This window comes from Gymnodraco acuticeps, unplaced genomic scaffold (assembly GCF_902827175.1).
Source record: "Gymnodraco acuticeps unplaced genomic scaffold, fGymAcu1.1, whole genome shotgun sequence".
In the NCBI taxonomy this organism is placed as follows: Eukaryota; Metazoa; Chordata; class Actinopteri; order Perciformes; family Bathydraconidae; genus Gymnodraco; species Gymnodraco acuticeps.
The window spans coordinates 272,868-295,450 of NW_022989872.1; positions in this window are offsets into that span (position 1 = coordinate 272,868).

Here is a 22,583-nt window from a genome sequence, read left to right on the forward strand (position 1 = left end):
AGCCATAATAACTTTGTATTATTAGTGTAGGACACTTAGCAACCAATTAGCTTTGCTTAGCATAAAGACTGAAAAGTGGGGAAACAGTTTACCTGGCACTGTTCAAAGGTGATCAAATACGCCAACGAGTACTGATTTGAGAAATACATGTTTGCACTTTTTTTGCTAAGAGATAGATAAGAGTAGCCATTGTCACGTCTGTATGCTAAATATAAAGCTACAGCTAGCAGCAATTTCGCTTAGGAATGGAAACAGGGTGAGCAAGCTAGTTTGACTTTATGACTTTTATACAAAAGACATCAAATATGCCTATCAGCACCTCGATAACTCATGATTATTTAATTCACTTGGGTTACATTCATCAGAGCTAATAGCTTCCCCCCTGTTGTCAGTCAACCCTAAGCTAAGCTAACAGGCTGCTAGCTATAGCATCAACGAGTGGTCAGTCAGTCTTTAAAAAACACCTTCAAGTTGCAAAGGTTGGTGTTTGTAGTGACTGATCAGGGGGTTATGAGGGGTCATATGGCTGCAGGGGCTACATTTGAAGTTAACGCAGGACAGTGGCTTTTCTGGTGTGTAAGCAATCAATTCACTGGGGTGATTGGAGACCTTTTGGGAATGGACAATCTTTGACCTCTTTCGCTCCCCCTTGACCTGTGAGCCTGCCCGCCATAAACTGCTGACCGCTACCAACACGCTGGTTAATGGAGTCACCCTGCATGAGCTATGAGCATGCCCTCACACACATGCACACACACAGATAAACACACACACGGGTATACAACAACTCCCCCCCGATCCATTAATATTGCATTCTCAACCTCTGGGACCTCCACTGAAGGGAGGTGGTCCGGATCAATAACTGCCTGTTTAGTTTATAGGCTGCAGGGATATGTGCTTATACCTACATGTCCCACTGTCACTTTGATTTAACTCAGAGGTCGAGCATGGGCCGCTATCACACATTTGGAAAATATTATTTAACACCTGATATATCCTGCATACATCTGTAATCGATGCAGGACCTTTACACAAGGGAGCACACATGCTGGACCAGTAAATGACTTTAATCTTTCCATGTTCATCCATCTACTTTCTTATTCATGCAGATGTTGAAATTGATATTTCATTTAAGGACAACAATGGAATCAATTTTAGGTTGAGTTGAGTTGATTATAATTACTACCCAACTCGTCCATTCCCATTTGAACTACAAACTTTATAGCATGCTTATTGCAGTTTTTTATCATGTTTTATTTGATTTATCTCTTGTGTTTTTGCAGTCAAAGCTGTTTTGTTGCATAGGACCAACATTTGAATTGAATAATTGCCAGGTGTCTATGAATATCGCTCCAAATTAATGTTGCTTTATATCTGTAGATGTTGTTTGTTGTTTTTCCAAAGAGCAAAATAACTGAAAACCGGATAAGAAAACCTACAATATCAAATAGTTTCATGTAAAAAAAGCCACTTAAACTGCCAACGACATTTTCAGAATATAGTTTAGACAATGATCCGGTATCTCCATTCATATTTACTAAAATGTGTAGCATTAAACAGGTGGGTGGTGTTGATTTTCCACCCAGCATACTCTCCAGTTATAAAATACCTTCGAGTCACACAGCCCCATTCATGTGTGAGGAGTGCGTAAAGGGAACCAGCCAGCTATGTCGTTGAGTTTCCCACTGGTGAAAAGTTTCCTTTATGTCTCTCTCTGCACCAAAGAGCCCTGGGACTTGAGATAACGGCAAATCTCTCATTCATCAGCTGACTGAAGTTATTCAGGCCTGAAGGTATTGATATGCAAACAGGCTGGTTCAGCTGCAGGTTTGCAGAACAGGCCTTTATCCAGAAAGTCTCCATTCCTGATACATTTCTGTACTGCTCACACAATGACCTCCCTGTCAATGGTGCATGTGAGCATCTGGCTTCACTGCATAGAACCCAAACCCGCACGGATTAAACCAAACCCGGATATTGGGATGGATGGGCGAATATCACCCCTTCAGATCTTTACACCCATAATGAAAGTGACTAGTGACCCCTGTGGAGGAGGTCAAGTGTCCTCAGTCGGGTGGGCGAGGAATGGCTGCTTGAGGATTGCCCGACCATTTGCCAGCCTGCTTTAAGGGCACTGCATGGGTGCAATCAGGCATGGAACAGCTAGAGGACAGGGGGAAGTGAAAAACACTTGCCCATCAGAAAAACAGCCAACAGCACTGCCTTGTACGGACAGGATAAGTCTTGTTGAATTTGGTCAAATCTGACCATCAGTTCTGAAAAACCAATCCCAATACTCAAACTAAACATTGTGCAGAAACCATCGTTGTCCCTACCAAATGTCATGGATAAATGATAAGATGTACGTAAGTTTGTGTACCAAAGTGAAGGACTGTCTTTCTCACTCACAAACACATTTATGATATGTTGCATTAAGGCAATAATGAATCTTAAACAGAAACCCCTTTTCCTTGGTCCAGCCAATATACAATTCAGAGCATTTTAGGCAAAAAGTTGCTTGCCAAAAATACCAGGTTTTCCTTTACTTAAAGTGCAAGATGTGACGACATCCCTCTGTGTGTCATAGGTTGGAAAGTGTTGATGGAGATTGCAACATCTGCTGATTGACATCTTGCTAAAAATCTTTTTTTCCAATACACCTTGTTACCTCATTAATCTGAATACAATGGTTCTGCTCAAAACTGGTCAGAATATGGCCTGGTTTGCTACTAGTTAGTACAGAACAATTTCAAGGACCAGATCAAATTGGGTATGTAAACATACATTTAAATAAATAATTACTAGTGTAATTAGCCACATCCTGCCACTGTTGTACTCTAAAAATCAAAGTGAACTAGCACTTAAATTCAGGCGTGTTTTATTCCCACAGCAGAGCACTTAATGTCCTTAAAATCCACACAAGGCCTACTACTGTCCATACTCCACTTTCTCTCTCCTGAAGTGACTCGGGCAACTGGTCTTTGCTCCAGGACTCTGTCTCTTCTCTCTGGAGGTCAGGATCAGCCGTGTGGCCCAGAGGTCAGAGTTCAAAGTGCCTTCATCCACCAGGGTCATCTATGGTCATTTGACCCTCATATGCACAGGGTTATTCTCAGACCAATAAGGGGAAAGTGATTGCGATCTCTTAACGTCGCCATGTAATGGACTCATTTACTGTGAATGATAGAGCTATATTGGTCATTATTGGGGAAATTGCTCAGGGAGGAACCCTTTGTTTGACATTATTATGAATGATCCCCTTACGTTGTGCCAAATTGCAGCTGAGTTTGACTACGGTGGGATTTCAATCAGCTTGGAAATAACACAACTCAATGTAACATATCTTGAAAAGAAGCACATATTTTACGAAACAACTGCTTACCAGAGGGAATTCTTTGTGGGTGGGGTGTGCCTGGTGGTCATTTGATAGAGGAGTCATCTGTTGCCCTTTGACCTCAAAGTCTGGAAGTGTGAGAGGGGGAAAGTCTGCCGTCAGCCACACATACCTGATTCTGACACCTTAACTCTAAAAACCTTAACGCAAAGATCCTTTATTAACTCGTACCTCACATTGTTGTTTGACACTTTTCTAAATGTTGGCAAAATCTTCATAGCTAAGCGCTAAATATCCAGTTCCAATTTTTAGACTCGATGCCAAAAACCAAAGGATGTTTCTCAGGAAAAACCATCGGACACTGGATGTTCTGGGCTGACCACAGGCTGAAACAATTCTGAGATAATTATTAAGTCTCTGTCTCAGGAGGGACTCTTGGCTAAGAAGCTAACATCAAAATATGCAGAAGGATCCAGGAATTGATAGGCAGTTGGCGGCGTATTAGTGTTACGGATAGATTACTTACAGTAAATGGGCCTGGACCAGAACCTATGCATGAAGTGAGAACAGCTCCAGTTCAAACGTCTGTCAAAGGACCTCAAATGACTGCAATGACTACAAACCATTGATAAAGAAGATCCCAAACGACCACAAAGGGACTTCATACAATGCAAAATGATGAGAACGGTATGCAAATCCATCGCAAAGACACCCAAAATGACCAAGAAGACACACATAATACTTTGAATGAATGCGAAAAGACCACAGAGACCCAAAACAACCAGAGAGAAACTAAAAGCAACTTCATAACAACCATAAAAGGGCGCAAAATATGTCAGAAAAATACCAGAGATGCCAAACGACCAAAAAGAGACACAAAACTCCAACAAAGAAATGCAAAACAACCACAAAGAGACGCAGAATGACCACACAGAGAGACAGCAATGAACTTCACAAAGGTGCAAAAGAACCACAGAGAGATGCAACATGACTACAGAGATGCACAAAGCAAGTTTGAGTGATTTTCATTCTGGATGCAGTATTTTGGAGGCGTGTAGACCTTATGTATCTACAGATTCCCATTGTCTCCTAAGCTGTGCTTGCATGTAGGCTGTTTGGAGACACGAACAACAGCTCTTCGATTATTACTCTTCGAAGAACCAAGGATATAAATGTAATTCTTAACATATTCCCTCTCTCTTTTTAAAATGTGCTCTACATTAAAAAAAAAATTAAACACACCCTTATGTGGATTGAACTGGCAGAAAATGTATTGAACTGAAGGTTCTTCAGAGAAAAGAGGACTTTTGAACCCCATTCCCTGCTAACAAGAACTCGGTCAACTCAAAAAGCGAACTGGAATCAAAGTCTTTAACATAAAAAAGGTGTCCTTAAAACTCTCAGTCTGCCAGTTGTCTGCGTATCATAACTGCCTGAATGGATGCCAAATCAAACAGCCTGTGATTGGTTTAATATGAGGCCTTCTCCACTTTGACAAGCAACCTTCAAATTAGGAGAAAACACTCGGTTCCTGGCTGCAAGAGACGCATTCCTGCAGTGGAGAGCATTTGCACCCGTGTCCCCTCTCTAATTAGCAGATCAAGGGAGGAACAAAGACATGCAACATACATTAATTACAAAATCACGGAGAGTACATCTCAAAGGTCTGTGTAACATGCTCCTTTATGCTATTTTTCCACTTTAACGGCCTCCTGTTGACAGTTTGGTTAATGAATGGGCCCTCTCATTGATTCCACCATATGTTCAGCAGAGCCAGTTCAATGAGGTTTCGTGTTGCTTCGGATCCAAGATGTTTGGTGGTTCAGTCATTTAAACGTCTTGGGAAGCGAAGGAGACAGAGAAGGAGGAGAAAGAGCCAGATGAAGAGATCTCAGGGAACAGGTTTTTATTTTGAAAGAGAAGCTGGGGTTTTAAAATATAGGTAGAAAAGCACAGCTGACAACTTGTCCTCAGGGAGGGTCATTAACACCTAATGAAGCTGACCCACAGTGAGTATCTATGGATGACCTTTGACCCTTAAAGTGCATGCAACAGTCAAATTCTAAGGGGAGGGATATTGGTCCTACTGGGAATATGCAGTTATTCTTGATAATGATCTATTGCTATTAATTATTAATGGTCTGTTCTGGAGTTATTGTGTCCATAAAAGGACTTTAAAGGAATTCAAGCAACACAACTTTCTCACATTTTAGCTGTCGTGAATGTGAACAAAAATATTCTTATTGTTAGCCTTTTCACTAGAAGCCAGAATTAAAATGGAGCATGGAAAAACATAATTAGTTTTTTTCCATAACCCTACATATTCAGCTTTACATGGACAGTACAAATAGGACAAAACTGTGAAAATGAATGACATTTTAAATATGCTAGAGCTTTAATTAAGTCAATCCACCGAAATATATTAATTGATTGTAATGCTAGAGTTTATATAGAAATATTTAGTTTCATTTAGTTTTATTTGAATCAAATTTTTTAAATTTAAAAAAAAAATGTTTAGTTAATCAAGAAACATGTATTTGTATTTAATTGTTGGCTTATGTAATTACATTTGAAACATGCCATTAACATTTTTAACCTTTATTTAACACACACACACACACACACACACACACACACACACACACACACACACACACACACACATTTAGTACTCATCTCAGTTGTGTGTCTTTACTGTAGTTAGAAGTTCGTGGGCTCTGCTTTTGGATTTTCTGTTACCAGAGGTTTTTTCTTTTCTTTCTTTGCAAATTGACAGCATCATCTGAAGAGAATTTTACAGGAATGAATCCCCAAAATGAGTCAGCATTTTCCCATTTATGCTTCCTTTGTTTCGAGCCAACTGTCTTTCTTTATGTGTTTTTGGTTAGAGGCCTTAAAATAAGGCCTTTGGTTAACACAAGCTTGAGATATTTTTTCGCGTTTTTTTAAGACATAAAATACTTCAATGGAAATCTTCTGAATCTTTTACATGTCTTAAATACAGCGTTTGCCAACAATTGCCTTAATCAGACTACAAAAGATCAAAATGCCAAACATAAGCCGCTTTTAGCTTAGCCGTTGTCACTTGAAGTAATGTGACCGGGATTAAGTTTAGTTTTGTATAGACTAACTTTACTTCATAATTTCTGGCGATTATATTTGAAATTGCAGCTTCAAAAATTATAAAAGTAGTGTTTATGTGGAGATAATCCTGAACAAAACATGTAAGTGTGTTTTCCACAGATCTTATTTTGCACTGTATTGTATCAGGCATACCAGACACACACACACACACACACACACACACACACACACACACACACACACCACACACACACACACACACACACACACACACACACACACACACACACACACACACACACACACACACACACACACACACACACACACACACACACAGACCTCTATTTCCCATTTCCCAACCCTACTTCCCTTCACCTCCTGTCCTTTGTGTTCCCCTCTGCACCAAAAGGTAAATTAGACGCCGCTCCACGTAACAGATGTCTGGGGAGTCAGGTCTCCGCTCTGAAGGCTCTCTCCGGTCAGATGGAGTTTCCTCTCGTTCCCGCTGAGGATACGGAGAATGTCCTCAAGGACCCGATCGTCTTTCAGCAGCTCGAAGAACGCTTCTGAGAGGAAAAGTTGAAATTCTTGCTCGAAGGAAAGTATGTTGCTAAAAGCTTTTTCCTTTTTTAACAAAAGTAATCAATTATTTGTACATTTTTCTCATTATGAAGCAGTCATTTAACAACATTTAAGCCCTATTTTATGATATTTATTCATAATTAAATACATTAATAATAATAGTAATAATTTTTATCAAAGGTTTTAACCTATATTAGAAATTATTAAAAGCTCATACCTTGCAACAGGGGAGTAAGAAAACTATAATTATTTGTACTTGCATTTTTTTATTTATTCAGTCATTTATATTTATATTTTACTCTTTGGGTGTGCGTTGAAGCTTCAACGCTTCTGCCCATTCACTTTGAATGGGGTGACGTCACACTTTGCCGAACTGCATTCTGGGAGCGTCGCGTTGCTCGCTTCAAAAGTTGAGCAATGTTCAACTTTTGAAGCTTCGACGGAAGCGTCAGCCAATCAAATCATATGCCAGTACAAGCTCTAGCCAATCAAACCGCGTGCTTGTGTGTTCAGGGCGGGAGATTGATGTGATTGGTTGTTGGTCGAGCTTCAGACACGCCCGCCGGCAAGCTTCAACGCACGCCGCCGTGTGGACGCTGCGTAATAGTCAATTATTTCTATTAAAATTGTATTTTTTGTTTTAGATGATTGATTTAGTATCCAATAATAGTAATGTCATTGTAAAGGCAATTACAGTTGCAAGAAAAAGTATGTGAACCCTTTGGATTCTCCACACATAGCGTTGTGTGTTCCTTCCAAACAACTCAACTTTGGTTTCATCTGTCCACAGAATATGTTGCCAGTAGTGCTGTGGAACATCCAGGTGCTCTTTTGCAAACTTCAAACGTGCAGCAATGTTTTTTCTGGACAGCAGTGGCTTCCTCCGTGGTGTCCTCCCATGAACTCCATTCTTGTTCAGTGTTACGTATCGTAGATTCGTCAACAGAGATGTTAGCATGTGCCAGAGATTTCTTTAAGTCTCTAGCTGACACTCTAGGATTCTTCTTCACCTCATTGAGCATTCTGCGCTGTGCTCTTGCAATCATCTTTACAGGACGGCCACTCCTAGGGAGAGTAGCAACAGCGCTGAACTTTCTCCATTTATAGACAACTTGTCTTGGACTGATGAACATCAAGGCTTTCAGAGATACTTTTGTAACCCTTTCCAGCTTTATGCAAGTCAACAATTCTTAATCGTAGGTCTTCTGAGAGCTCTTTTGTGCGAGGCATGGTTCACATCTGGCAATGCTTCTTAAGAATAGCAAATTCAAAACTGGTGTGTATTTTTTATAGGGCAGCTTTAACCAACACCTCCAATCTCGTCTGGCTGACTCCTGACTCCAATTAGCTCTTGAAGAAGTCTTTAGCCTAGGGGTTCACATTCGGTTTCCACCCTGCACTGTGAATGTTTACATGGTGTGTTCAATAAAAACATGAAAACATATAATTGTTTGTGTGGTATTAGTTTAAGCAGACTGTGTTTGTCTATTGTTGTGACTTAGATGAAGATCAGAACACATTTTATGACCAACTTGTGCAGAAATCCAGGTAATTCCAAAGGGTTCATTTTCTTGCAACTGTATATTGAGCCCAAAAGTGACAGATTGCAGAATAAGGCAAGACATCACTAAATCATATTTTTTGTTAATAATGTAAAATGTAATTACATTTCGTTGTTCACTTACACTCTTTACATTTCCACATTATATCAATGTTTCCAGTGCATGCAAGACCACAATGAAAATAACTTACAAAACCATAGCCTGTTCTATCGTAGCGTAGGCGAACTTGTGCTGACTCACTTTGTTCACAGAGAATGTCAGTAGCTCTCTGAGCAAATATTATCCGTCGGTATGAGAAAAGATCATCAAGCTTTATTATCTCCAGCGATTACCCGAGCACATTGAGGGCAGTGTCCTCTTCCTGTGTACTGCTGGGAGCCGGGCTGCAGTTAATTCCAACTTTGGAGCCAGAGATGGGAACAATATCGCATCTCATGCCCTCGGGGGCCTGACAGGGGACCAGATCACCTCCCCGAGTCTCATTATTTAATATCAGAGCGCTTTACTCAGAGGCTGCAAGGAGGTCAGAGATTTATTGTCAGCGTTCAATAAGAGGCTTGTCACACACACGAGAAAAAACACGAACGCAGACACACACCAGCATACGATTTACAGACTAGTGTCTCTGTAGAGGAGAGGAAGATATAGAGATAGAAAGAGACATCAGTCACAGCACAGTTAAGTAAAGGGTGAATAAGAAAGAATGGATAAGGGCCATTTGACGGGAATGGAGAAAGAGGGAATGTCCAGGTCAGGCCTTCATCACCAGAGAGAGAAATGAGACGAGAAGACCCAAGAAAAATAGAAATCGTTGGCCACACACACTTTCCGTCTTTCTTTTCCTTTCCCTTCACAATAACAAAACACACAAGACAAGAAGACCACCAATAACTACACACAGATGTGGTTATCATTCACAATACAAATGTAAAATATGAATGCACTGAAAATAAAGTCATAATTTCTCTTCAATAAACGTATTTATCATCTTGTTTTCTTGCCATTATGGTTGTAGGCTAAAGTTTTTGTTATTTTTGCCACTCTGTCAGACTGACATCCTTTGGTTTGAGGGGTAAAACAAACCAGAAGTTAACATAGATAAAAATTACATAGCCATTATTTGTGCCATTAATCCAAATGACCTTACGTAACACTTAGCAGATGATGAGAGGTTGGAAAGACCATCATAAATTATTCTATATATACTTTAATTATATGAAATGACTGCTATGATGTTACTGATGGTCAACTCAGGCATCTTATTCGTCAGACGGACCAAAACACCAAGCATTACAGCTGCACATGTTCCATAATAAAGGTGAATTTTTATACTAAAAGATATGTTATAAATCTAATGTCTGGACTAGAAAAATACTGAAATTGGCAACACAAAGACAGAATGAAATATCAGACTCAAATCTTTTAATACGAACCTGATATTGGCAATTCACTATAATTCTTCACAAATAATGATGGAGGATATGAATTTATGCTCCTTGTTTTGTCTCGTGAAAGCAGTCAGGAAGTCCTTACTCTGCCAGGATGGGATCTAAAATAGGAATTTTAATCGATGGAGTTTAGCTTCATTGGTCAAACATAATGTTCTTGTATTTCCAAACTACAGTATGACCAAGGTCACTCCCTCGCTATGTAATGCACCATTAGTACTTTTAACAATTTAATTTGGGTTTTGGAATACTTATTTTCATATACTTATTTTCATATACTGCCCGGAAACTATCAAAAATGTAGTAGTTTTCAAGCCATGCTAGCATCATAGCTCTTGGGATGCTAATGTCAGACAGTTGGTAAATATGTGAGCGATTGCTAGCAAATTTCATACATACATTCAAGGCCCTCATACGATTCCTAACGACTTTGATGGCTTTTGGGATCTCCTTACTTTCACTTAGCTCTACTTTGTGTAAACATTCACAAATGCTATCATGCTAACACTCTTAATTTAGATGGTAAACTGAAATTGCTATGGTTAGCAAGCTGATTAGCATTTAGCTCAAAGCACTGCTTTGCCTAAGTAGCATAACAAAGCCACTTGCATCTCTGTGAAGTATTGCCCTATAGTTTACTTATGAATTCATCTTATATCAATATCATGCAAGACTGAACATGTCAGGGATGATGCAAAATAGCTGCGCTTATGTGCCTTGTTTTGGGTATTGTAATGGTCAGTCAAATAAAATAATTGTTGGAATTGAATGTCACCTTCAATATAAAACCATCCATTTTAGTGTGATGAATTCATACCAGTCAAAACCTAATCCATACTTTGCTTTGCAGGCCTGGCCACCATAGCATGCTCCATATGCCATACTGGTGTCCATCTGTACCGAAGACTTACCAGAGATGAATGTGAAGCCTGGACACACCATACTCCCCCCACTCTGAGCCCTCCCATGATGCAAAGTCAATCCCACCCCCCGATCTGAGAGGCTGACACGTACACACAGGTAATAGAGCACATCGTAACCAGCACACGAACAGCCGCTGCAGGCCTGATCAATAGGCAGCTAAAGGAACAGGTAATATGATATTGATGGAGCCACAATTACAAGGATGTAACCGTCCATGCATGCATGTGTATTTGAGTTAATATATATTTTTACTACACAAATGTATCTCTGGCCGACATGACATGCCATTGCATTCAGAGCAGCTACTCTCCAGTCTGAAATTCAGGAGGAGTCATGGTCTAAAGGAAATCAATTACACAGGGACTATGTTGTTAATATCAGCACTGCATTGGCACTTACTCCTGAATGACATTTACACATATATCTATTTTTATTGATATAAACAAGCAGGGAAATGTCCCAAATGATCTTTTAAAGATGAATTAGCTTTCAAGCCCATCAATATTCAGTTTTATTCGACCATCTTCACGACGACTCCTGTATATTATCTGTCCTTTCATTATCAAAACACTTTCAAAACGTTTTTCCAAATCCTTCAATATGGCTGCTTGGAAAGCGGCCCAACGCCTCAAACTATGGGTAAAAGGCTTGTGATACATCCCCCTAATCCTTTTTCCATCATGAACTCTATCGCTTCTAATGGGTTTTCCTTAAATCCCGCCATAATTACGGCCATGTCAAATGTTAAAACGTACGGCCACTGTACAAGCTGCCGTATTTGGCGACATGATATTGAGACAGTGTGCAGAATCTAGACAGAGCAGCATTAAGCGCTTTCAATAAAAATCCTTTAACATGTAATTATTCCTACATAAAGTATACGGTAGGTATGTAGTCCCAAAGCCAGAGTGAAATACCAGAAGCCTAACTCTGGTGGTCCGGGGTATAACGTCACTGACAGTGAAGGGGAAAACGACTTAGAGGTCAAAGTAAATGTCCCAAAAAGAGATCGGGAGAGCAAATCAGGCGAGCTGGGGTCTTCTAATCCAAATATAACAGACGTCTGTGTAGGTTCAATGTAACAGACCCCTGTCATAAAGACAGAAAGAGATGGTGCGCTGGCATGGAGGTCTGTATCATGTGACCAAACACAGTAAAGGAAGGAAGAGACGGTAGCAAAATAGTTGAATTAAAGTTCCAGTATAGCCCAGACAGTCCCCGGCTAAAAATAGACCTGCTAGAAAATTCAGCCAGAGTTTGGTATAGTTTTTATTTAAACTTAATTTCAATCTTGTCTTTTTTGTCTAGAATATGTCATGTTAATAAAGTCACGGACTGTTCATGTTTAATGATGTCAGTCCCGTCTCATCATTGTCTTAACACTTAGTTTTGTCATTTTATGTCAACAGAATTACCACTAGAGTCCATTTAAGTGTCCAAACGCAGTAAAAGGATGAAGGGGACGGTTGTAAAATGGTTGGATTAAGCTCCAAAATAGCCCAGACACTCACCGGTCAAATATAATTCTGCTTCCTCCACAGACTCAATCTCAGGCAGGCGCTGAAACGGTGACATACAGGTCAAAATTCTGAGGAAACACAACATAACAGACAGTGCAAAGTCCTGATGGAGCCATTAGGATTCCCTGCATTGCTGTAGGTCTGAACTAACTGTCATCTCCTGCGCTGGCAGCTGATTTAAGGACGGACATGTCACTGCATACTGAGTCCAGGGTTAGGGTCTTATCTGCCCACCCAGGAAGAGCCGGCACCCACTTTCACTTCCAACTGCTCGACTGGTGTCTTCATCTGCTCTGACTTTCTCTTAATCAAGCTAGATTGACTTTTATATTTACAAAAAGAGGCAATTAAAGTGGTGATAAAGTTGCGGCTGACCCCCATAAAGGGTGAAATGCCAGTGTGAAGCTCCCTATTAGAGGCAAATTAAATAAGATACAATGATAACTTTGCCTTCACCAAATAATTAGATGAATGAAAATCGAACACAGTTTTAACAACCTAAACTGTTTTTAGACCATGAGGTGTTTTTTTGTCTACCTCACTTTTGAGATGCAAAAATTACATTTGCAGAACTTATTTTCAGATGTCCTAGAATATAATTGTTTTGATTTATAAATAAGAAGCGGCATGCACGAAAGGATTTACAACCTGCACTGTTTTAAATGATAGCAACAGTCCGACAGAAAAACACTAAAGACGACGGAGCATGACACATCTGTGTGTGTAGGTGGACTGCTAAGAACATTTGTGAGTGCTTGTCCTTTTCCTCCTATTCATAATATAATATATTTCTCCTTACGTGTGTATTTATGCCTCATGCATGTGTGTACGTTTTTGATTTAGTGATGCAAAACTACCTAGTATATACTTTTAAACAATAACAAGGATTATAGAAGACTCTAAATATTTTTTAAAATATGTTTTTGCTTCTTTCCATCCTCATCTTGTGACCTTTTTCATTTTGTTCCCCCTCTATGGGGTCCCAATCCCTACAATTGAAACCACTGCTCTAAAGAACTCCTGGAGACTTTTAGACATAATAAAAGCAACAAGTAGAGACCATTATTTTTCTTCTTTCTGACTATTATATTCAGTCACCAACTTCATCAATCACTCTTTCAGTGAAAATTAAATTCTCATGTCTCCGGTTTTTCATTCCTGCAGCTCTACATCTTCCTCTGATTCTCAGCGGGTTCTTCACTGATAAATCCCCAGAGACTCCCTGCGTTCCCATTTGTTCACTTATTTCGCTGAGCATGACATACTCTTACTTCCATTTTAATCAAGACTCGGCTTAACGTCCTTTGTGAAACTGCTGTTGACGTTTCATTACCCCTGGCAGAGTCTGTGCTGCCCAAAGGCCTTGTCTCTCTATATATCTCTCTGTGTGTTCCTCCTCTCCACCACAACATCGAACCCTAGAGCCTGACTGGTTATTGCTGGGAAGCTTGGCTCTTCCCAGTGACATCCCCCCCCCCCCTCCCCCCTCCCCCCTCCCTCCCAGTCTCTGCTAGTCTGGACTGGCTGCTGCTAAAGCGCTGCAGTACATGATGGCTGGGACGAGGCCATAATTCGTTCCATTCCTTTTTATTAAACCCATAGCCACACTGTTATTAGTGCTCGGTGAAGAGAGCTGTAACAGCATGATGTCTTCCATATGTAATGTTAGTAGGCTACCATCCCAAAGAGAGAGACAGATGAGACATAGGCCTTTCCCTCTAATGGCAGAGTTGGTTTGAAGAAGGCCTCCAAACATCCAACAGGGTACAGAGCGACATGGCTCCCTCTTACAGGCAGGCGTCCATTGACTCGCTGCAGCAATGCAAGACTCATTGTCTTTGCATAATCTGCAGTGGCATTGCAGAATTATTCCTTTAATGCATTTGTCATGCACCCATTTTACAATCACGTTCAATTTGCAAAGAGCAGCATTGTTTCTCAGATAACTCACTTTTATCGAATTTGTTATGGTATTTGAAATAGAGAAACGTTTTGTTTTACTTCTGCGGTGGAAAAATGTACAAGGAGAAGTTTGTCTAACTTAGCTTGAAGTCCAAATAAAAATAAATACCATATTTTTCTGTTTCTCTTTTGCAAGGAGACTGCTCTACTTTGAATAGGTGCTAAATGCTAACCTGTTCATTATGCTCTATGATGGACAAGACAACAAAGCCACAGCAAGGACATGGTTAGCATAGCTTAGCGCATAATGCTAATGCGAGGATAATAAAATGGCGGCTTCACCAAACTTTTTGGGAGTTTTACGGGGCGTGGTTTGCAATCCTTCCAGCCAATCAGAAATATAGCTCTTTTCTCACAAGAGAGCCGTACGAAAGTCCCTGCTCTCTAGCAGCTCTCTGCTCTCTAGCAGGGACTTTCGTGGGGGTAAAAAGGTTCTCATGAACTAATTTTAGTACCGGCTCTTTTTGGTGTGAACCATAGACTGTATGGTGTGAACGCGATAAAAGAGGCTAACGTCCACACTAGCTTCCACGCTAGCTGCTATATGTTTTGCATTGAGGTGATACTTGAGGCTTGATGTGCTGCGGTGATATGCAAATTCCTTTTTGCATAATTTGCACACAACCGTGCTCTTATCGACGCTTCCATCCGTCCGTTTTTTAAAACAACATTTCCCACTGTTGTTCACTGTGGTTTGTTGTTGTCTGAAGTCATGAACGTTAGTTGGTGCTCCAGTATAATCGGTACGCCTGAAACTCATCCAGTGAGAAACGTTCCGCGGTGCAAAAATAAGTGCGATTAAAATGCGTTAATTTTTTTAACGCGTTAATTTTTGTGTAATTAATTAATCTTAATTAACGCGTTAAAGTCCCGGCCCTAGTAAAAACGTCAAGTTGTGGTGCCACGAGGAGTTTGGTGCTAACTGTTATAGCTAACTGGCTACTGGTTGTAGCTTCATATCTAAGAGACATATATGGGTATTGATTGTAGCACATAAAGCACAGACTGATCTCTTGTTAATGTGCATAATAACCTTGATATCTTAGGAAGTCTAACATCCATAGATCTGGATGTCTTTGTTAGATTAGATCTCAGTGCTGCGTTTGACACTGTTGACCACAACATATTACTAGACCGACTGGAACACTGGGTGGGACTTTCGGAAACAGTTCTAAATTGGTTTGAATCCTACTTAAAGGACAGAAAAAACTTTATTTCTATAGGTAAATACAATTCTGAGTTGACAAATATGACATGTGGGGTACCTCAAGGCTCCATCTTGGGGCCTCTTCTCTTTAAAATCTACATGCTACCACTGGCTCAGATAATGAAAAACAACAAAATAAGTTACCATAGCTATGCGGATGACACACAAATGTACGTAACAATTTCACCGGGGGACTAAGCTCCAATTCAAACACTAAGTAAGTGCATTGAACAAATCAATGACTGGATGTGTCAGAACTTTCTCCAATTAAACAAAGATCAAACTGAGGTAATGGTTTTTGGAGCCAAGGCAGAACGTATAAAAGTTAGCGCTGAGCTTCAGTGTGCAATGTTCAAAACAACAGATAAAGCCAGAAATCTAGGTGTAGTCATGGACTCTGACCTGAGTTTCAACAGTCACATTAAAACTGTTACTAAATCAGCCTACTATCATCTAAAGAATATATCTAGGATTAAAAGACTAATGTCACAGCAGGATTTGGAAAAACTTGTCCATGCTTTTATCTTCAGTAGACTCGACTACTGTAATGGTGTCTTTACTGGTCTCACTAAAAAATCTATTAGGAAGCTGCAGCTGATTCAGAACGCCGCTGCTCGAGTCCTCACTAACACTAAGAAAGTGGATCACATCACTCCTGTTCGGAAGTCTTTACACTGGCTTCCTGTGTGTCAAAGAATAGATTTCAAAATACTGCTGCTGGTTTATAAAGCACTGAATGGTTTAGGCCCAAAATACATTTCTGATCTCCTGCTAAATTATGAACCATCCAGATCTCTCAGGTCTTCAGGGACTGGTCAGCTTTCTGTCCCCAGAGTCAGAACTAAACATGGTAAAGCAGCGTTCAGTTATTATGCTCCAAATATCTGGAACAAACTCCCAGAAACCTGCAGGTCCGCTGCAATTCTGACTACTTTTAAATCCAGACTAAAGACTTTTCTTTTTGCCGCTGCTTTTAATTGAACTATTCACATCTTAAACTGCACTGTAACTTTTATCCATGTATTTTTTCTTTTAATGTTTATTTTATTATCTTTTCTTTTTAATGACTGATTTTAAATGCCATTTTCTTAATGTCTTTCGTTTTTTGTAAAGCACTTTGAATTGCCTTGTGTTGAAAGGTGCTATATAAATAAACTTGCCTTGCCTTGCCTTTACTGTAACGTGAAACAGTACCAGAAGACAGTCGAATTACAATGTTTTGAAATCCATAACTTTCCCTGAAATCATCATTTTTAATGCCTTGTATTGTAGAGCTGAAACTTATATTACTTATAAACTTGCCTTGCCTTGCCTTGCCTTTGTTATTCATCCCTATGAAACCGATCATGACTAGAAGTATAAAGGAAAGATGGAAGTGAAAAACAGAGAACATTAAAACACAGAACCACATCATGATCGTAAACTATGGATAAGGCCTAAAAAACGGATCAATCATATTCAGTTTTATATTATAAGATCCTTGAACTTCTCACTGAACATTTCTATGTATGGAAGTAGCTTATATGAAGAAATCAATTGAGTGTTTTATCCACTTTTGGAAAGAAAAGGAGCCTATGAATGATTCATGCCTTAATCTGGATTTCTTTTAAAAGTCCAAGTTTTACGATAAATCCAATAATACGACATAATGAGTTTTATATGCCAAACAGTAAGCACTCGACTAGTTGATGTCACTGTTATTCAAACATTGTTTATTTCACTCTGTAATGAAACTCTCCCGTGACAATATCACATTATAAATAATAGAAAAGCCACTTGTGTGCATATGTGGAGGCCATACAGATGATGCAGATCATCAGTGCCACATGCCGTCAAATCTGAACCTAAACAAAGCAACCCTGAAGTAATTTAACAATTAACTCATAAACACCATTATATCGTGAAACTGTGTCCTGCTTTGTAGCACATTTAGGGCGATGCTCCAGAGTATAATGATTCATTGTTCAGTGGAACAAATGCTGCAAAGAAATGAACGCTTCTGTTTCATATATCACTCGGTAATAATTGAAGAAATATGTTTCTCGCCTCAATTTGAGGGAAAAAAATGACTTCAAAGATGGATTTATTTGTATTTTGAAGAAAAAGAGAGTTTCTATCTGAGCTTTTCAGGGGAACTACCTAAACTGTGAATGTGTGAAGACCTTTGTGAGGCTTTGATGTAGGAGAAATGATGAATGGTTGAAAACAAACGTCTCTGGGTAACTTCACATTGACAGCTGCTGTTTATCAGGCTGGATTTTGAGTGGATAATACATTTTAATTGTGTGGTTTCCTGTGACTAAATACTGGAAACTACATATGCACATATGTAAAAACACATAGCGTGGATCAGAAAATGCATTGCACGCTCATTTTCCCACAAACAATCTTATATGCTGTTGTCAAAAAACATCCCATAACATACATCATGTTCCTACGACGGAGTATTAGGGCCACACACTTAAAAACAGAGAGATTTCGAGAATAAAGTCGTAATAATACGAGAATAAAGTCATAGTTACGAGAATAAAGTCATAATTACGAGATTAAAGTCGTAGTTTCACAAGTGATTTGAGAAGGAGACAACAACAGCGTCCTGTAATACAATGAGGAATGTGGAGGATCTTGTGAAGCAGTAGGCCTACTTTAGTTTAGGTTTCTCAAATAACGAAATACTTGATCTTTTTGGCACATCAGCATCAGATTATCATTTAGAACTTTGAAAAGGTTGTGCAAGAAACTGTCTATTATTTAGAAGAAAGAACCAAACGGACTTGGATGAGATTGTCTCCTTTCTGCAGGCGGAAATGGCTGGTTCTGGCCGACAACACGGCTATCGTTGGTTACATCTACGAGCTGTTCAAAGGGGATTTGTTGTTTCACAAGAAACGATGAGACTTGTAATCAAGGCTTAGGATCCAGAAGGAGTCGAACGATAGCCTTGTAGTGGAATCGGAATGAGCTCCCCATTGAAATCAGGACAGTAAAAAGCTTACACATCTTCCGGCGCAGACTGAAAACTCATTTCTTTCGACTCCACTTCGAGCGATAGAATTACTAACAAAGAATTGCTAACAAAGCACATATATTAATAAAGCACTGGCTTATCTAAAGCCAGTTGAGTAGCACTTGAAATGTTTTGGCTCTATGAAACCTGATGTACTTATATGATTCTGTTTCTTCAAGTTTGTATCTTGTTGGTCGAATGCACTTATTGTAAGTCGCTTTGGATAAAAGCGTCAGCTAAATGCAATGTAATGTAATGTAGTCGGCCAGAACCACCCATTTCCTCCTGCAGAAAGGAGACAATCTCCTCCATGTCCGCTTCTCAAGTCGCAGACTTTATGAAACTACGACTTTATGAAACTACGACTTTAATCTCGTAATTATTACTTTATTCTCGTAACATTACGACTTTATTCTCGTAATATTAAGACTTTATTCTCGTAATTATGACTTTATTCTCGTAATGTTACGACTTTATTCTCGTAACTGACTTTATTCTCGTATTATTACAACTTTATTCTCGAAATCTCTCTGTTTTTTGTGTGGCCCTAATACTCCGTCGTATGTTCCATATTCAGATCAGAACATAATAACATTGGAAGCTGATTGGTTTGCGTGTACATGTAGAAAGTAAAATATATTAAAAACAACATAGATTTGAAAAAAAAAAGATCCACAGTCAATCAATTTTGTCCAGAGTAAATATTTTGACAGCTATTAAATAATTTGCCCATTACACTTACATCAAATAGCAATAATACTGTCTTTCTGGAGCTTTTTCAACACATCTACAATTGATTGATTCCCAGCTGAGCAGCTCCTCCATCCAGCTCCCCTTTCATTCTTACCAATACAAAGACACCACACATTTGGATTAAGTCCAAAACTGTACAAGCCAGACAACAGGAAGATAAAAATCATGCCTCAGTAGGGCGTGTAAGTGGTGGTACCTGTTTTGTGTAGACAATGAAATAAAAGCACTTAAACCACAAACTGCACTAAAACACAATTCCTTTTTACATTCAGTAACAGCGTGGGAATGTTCACTGTGAAACAAACTGAAAAGAGTTGTTTCATTTTAGTCATGTTTTGCAACAGAAACGTCACTTTCCCCTCGTTTAATTTTATGTCATGTAATGTAATGTTTCCTGCCTCTCTTACAGAGAATCATGGCAACAACTTGGACTCAGTATTCCTCCCATTACCTCAATATGGTGGCATACAGTAATAATGGGAGCTGACATCATGCATGCCACTGATTTCTGTCCTGGTGCAGCTTTTCAACAGCACGTTATTAACATCATTTAAGGTTTCCCTCCACAGTCATGCACCCACCCTCCTCTTTCTGGACACGGAGATGAGAAAACCGACGGCATTGTTCGACCGGAGCCCAGCTGGATTCAATGGCTGTGTGCAGACTCCGCGGTGCGACAGCTTTACAGTGCAGTTAGTCACACAGGTGGCAGGGAAATTACAGTGTACATACTTGGACGTCTTCCACTTCTGGAAGCCAAAAAACACTGCCAAACTGCTGCCAACCACTGTTAAAGCTATACTTGGATGTAGACCGTGCCAAGATATTGCTCACCGTTCAGAATGATTTGTTTTAATGGTTGGGTTTCAATCAAATAATGATGATTGGTACCATTTAAAAAAAAACGTGTTTCATTATCAACAATAGCTCTTTTGTCTATGTGTGTGTGCAAACTGAATCCCTTTGGTTCACCAAGCGAAATACTACGACTAAATACCCACTTCCTGTTTGAGTTTATTTGAGACATCACATGTGGATATACTGTAAACACCAGTTCCGGATCAGAAATGATCATTTTAGATCAAAACATGAGTCTCTCTGGCGTAGTTTTTTTAGACAAAGAAGGAACAGACAGAAAGTAAATTTGGCGGAAATATCTAGCTGTCAGCCCTCTGTTGCCATGCATCTGAGCAGTCGCCAACATTTCTGCTTCCTCTTCTCCTCTCTTGTTTTACACAGGGAAGTGCAGCTGAACCACAGATATCCTGTCTGGTGCCCTCATGGAGGTCCGGTGGACCTTCGCTAAATATGAACAGCAGTGGAGGAAGTATTCATCTTTTTTACTAGTAAGACCACAATGTAAAAATACTCCTGTATGAGTCAAATTGATGCATTAAAAAGTAAAATAATATAGGTACCATGAGCATAGTTCTCTTAAAGTCTTAGAAGGATGATACAGGATGGCTTCGGTCAGTATTTTATGAACTTTTTTATATTATTAGATTATAGGGAAGGGTTTTACTACTGATACATGCATATGAAAACAGCTTTAAATGTTGAGGTGGGGCTAATTGAACTGTTCCGGTATGACATGGTATAGTTTAATATACTGTATATCAGTGCATTGTGTGCTAAATTACTATTATGGAAAAATCATAATTAGCATATAGCACATGTAAAAAGAGAGCTTAAAGGGGCCCTATTATGCCATTTTTTTAAGGTTTCATTATTGTATGTTGTATTTTGTGCCTCTACTGTGACATATGTTTACCAAAACCACACACTGCGAGAAAGGGAGAACCCCAAAAAGCATAACAGGGTTTCTTCAAGCAATTGCAATGGTCACATTCTTAATGAACATTTTTACGAATGTTGCGTTTCAATGTCTGGCATGAGCCCCTATAGTCCAGATGAAGTTTGTGTTATTATTCCCAATGTGTATTGTGCTGAATTGCAGTTTTCTTAAGAAGCAGCAAATGTATAACAAGACATTAATTGATGTATCAGTGGCAACATAATGAATTCCCAAAGAAGAACAGCCCAGTAAACGGCTTAGTTTAGTCAAGATGGACAAGTTGCATATTGCTTAACACAGTCAGCTTAACAAGGTGTGTTATTGTACACTTTAATTACCTGGTATTTGAGCGTTACACCTGCAAAAAGTCAGTTCTGATTGCAGTCATTATACTAGCCTCATTTACGGTTGAGACTGAAAAAACAGCACTGTGTTTATAATACATGTGTTAATGAACATGGTAGATCTACACACTGTATGCACTGGTATGCATAAGGGCAGAACACACACACACACACACACACACACACACACACACACACACACACACACACACACACGCTCAAATGATAGATTAATAGCCGGGCAGTGGTCAGACAGCTGCAGGCCCTCCAGGGAGCCGACCTGCACCATAAAAAAGGCCATCCAATCACAACAGATTCCTGCAGTGCCTATGTTTGAAGCCGCGCAGTTACTTCCTGTATAGGCCCTGAATAAAGTCACACCATCAGAAGCGACAAGCAATGCTGATGTCTGCTTATCATAAAGAAATTCAAACGATTTATTCAAATCATTTGGAAAAACCCAACCAAATATCGGAAGAAAAGGCATGATTGATGACAGATAAACCGAGGCCATGAATTCATTATGGATGAATCACTGAAGCAAAAGTAACTTGATTTATCTGATGATGCTTTACAGTGCTGCTGTGATTAATGGACTCACAAACTGTAATGAGAAAAACCTAATGAAATTAGAATTTGAAATTTGGTATCATTTGAATAGCCATGCACCGGTGCAAATAGCAAATCGATGCCTCTGCCTAGCTACCATACTTAATCAGTTCACATTATACAACATTATTCAAAGTCTGTCAATACATCGATGAAACGTAACACACCAGACTGTCTGTTGGGGATTAATCTGTTCTGTTATTGTGCTGAAAAAGCCTTTATAGCTGCTACTGCACTTTTTCCTCTCAGCGATTAAAAACACATTGACCGAATAATTATATCACCAGACATATTACTGCCTGAAAAACAACATTAGTCACAGGGATGAGATATCCAAACCACAGGGATTAGTCACCAGGGAAGAGGAACAAGGCTAAGCGAAGCTAATTAAGGGTTTACTGTTACACCTTTTGATTCCTGCTTCGGTGTGTGAGACAGTATCACATGTC